The following is a 2,081-nucleotide window of genomic DNA, read 5'->3' on the forward strand; positions in this document are numbered from 1 at the left end:
AATAAGAGAGAGTGAGAGATGGGGGAGGGGGAGATGTGGGACAGGTCTGTGTCTAAACCCTGCTCTGCCTCTCTTGAGCTGAGTGAGCTTGATACATCACACAATCTCCTAGAGCTTGAGTGGTCTCATCTGCAAGGTGGGAGTAAGAGTAATGACTTGACCATAATAATTAGTATTATTATATTTTTGCTTTTTGAGTCACACCCAGCGATGCACAGGATCACTCCTGGCTCTGCACTCAGGAATCATCCCTGTCGATGCTCAGGGGACCATATGGGATGCTGGGAATCGAACCTGGGTTGGCCACGTGCAAGGCAAACGCCCTACCCGTGTGCTATTGCTCCAGCTCCTTGACCATAATTATGAAAAAGAAATGCCGCTCATGAGAGAAGTGCGATTAATGTCCTATTCCTCCCAATCCCATGATGTCTTTGCAGCCTCATTGTTTGCTGTGGATGTGCAATAGGGTCAAAGCCTTTGCCACGTGGTCATTAAAACTTAGGGCAGTCAGTGAGATGACAGTTTGGAAACAGGAAGGACACAGTTTATCTGAGAGAAGAGGAAGCATCCAGGTGCACAAAAAAACCTTTTGTATGGCTATTAAGATGAAGAAAAACACTGTGTGTGTGTGTGTGTGTGTGTGTGTGTGTGTTTGTCTGAAATTAGCTTTTGTCATTTAGCGTTTGAGTAGCTCCTTAGCTGAAGTCATTTGGGTCCCACGGATAGGACCCTCTGAATCCTAGGCAAGTTAACCACACAGGGACAATAAAGAGAGGTTTTACTATTTTTAGGTTGTTACACCAAATGGAAATTCCCAAATGGGAAGAATGTGTAGCAGAAAGAATGTGGGGACTGGTGCAGATGGGGTGAATGTCAATTCCCACTATATAGTCTTGAATTTTTCAAAGCCTCAGCAAAAGTCTCTGAGTTAAAGTGGAGAAAGCCAGGGAGTGAGCTTTATTCAAGAGCCTGGCTCTGTGCTCAGGAATCACTCCTGGCAGTGCTCAGGGGACCATATGGTATGATGAAGAAAAAACCTGGGTTGTGCTCGCTTCGGCAGCACATATACTAAAATTGGAATGATACAGAGAAGATTAGCATGGCCCCTGCGCAAGGATGACACGCAAATTCGTGAAGCGTTCCATATTTTTACAATCGAAACAACATCTGCACATGTATGTTCATCGCAGCACTGTTTACAATAGCCAGAATCTGGAAAAAACCCGAATGCCCCAGAACGGATGACTGGTTGAGGAAACTTTGGTACATCTATACAATGGAATACTATGCAGCTGTTAGAAAAAAGGAGGTCAAGAATTTTGTAGTCAAGTGGATGGGCATGAAAAGTTTCATGCTGAGTGAAATGAGTCAGAAAGAGAGAGACAGACATAGAAAGATTGCACTCATCTATGGTATATAGAATAACAGAGTGGGAGACTAACACCCAAGAACTGTAGAAATAAGTACCAGGAGGTTGACTCCATGGCTTCGAGGCTGGCCTCACGTTCCGGGGAAAGGTCAACTCAGAGAAGCGATCACCAACTACATTGTAGTCGAAGGCCAGTGGGGGAAGGGAGTTGTGGGCTGAATGAGGGCTAGAGACTGAGCACAGCGGCCACTCAACACCTTTATTGCAAACCACAACAGCTAATTAGAGAGAGAAAACAGAAGGGAATGCCTTGCCACAGTGGCAGGGTGGGGTGGGGGGGAGATGGGATTGGGGAGGGTGGGAGGGACACTGGGTTTACGGGTGGTGGAGAATGGGCACTGGTGAAGGGATGGGTTCCCAAACTTTGTATGAGGGAAGTATAAGCACAAAAGTGTATAAATCTGTAACTGTACCCTCACGGTGATTCTCTAATTAAAAATAAATAAATTTAAAAAAAAAAAGAAAGAAAAAACCTGGGTTGACCGGTTTACAAGGTAAGCTGCTCAAACAAGGTAAGTGCCTACTTGCTGTATTATCACTCTGGCCCTTGTATTAAAACTTTGATAAATGATATCAGCTTGTTCTTTTTGAGTTTATTTAGATATCAATGGAACACTCACAAAATCCATTGTGTGACACACACAAATGATAT

At 44.3% G+C, this 2,081-nt stretch overlaps 1 non-coding gene across 1 annotated transcript; it reads left to right on the plus strand.

The window, feature by feature from the left end:
* Positions 1-1,044: 1,044 nt before the first annotated feature.
* Positions 1,045-1,151, plus strand: LOC129405212 (U6 spliceosomal RNA). The gene has a single exon (XR_008630395.1). It is a non-coding gene; the product is annotated as a U6 spliceosomal RNA (small nuclear RNA).
* Positions 1,152-2,081: the final 930 nt, after the last annotated feature.

Source organism: Sorex araneus, chromosome 5 (genome assembly GCF_027595985.1).
Source record: "Sorex araneus isolate mSorAra2 chromosome 5, mSorAra2.pri, whole genome shotgun sequence".
In the NCBI taxonomy this organism is placed as follows: Eukaryota; Metazoa; Chordata; class Mammalia; order Eulipotyphla; family Soricidae; genus Sorex; species Sorex araneus.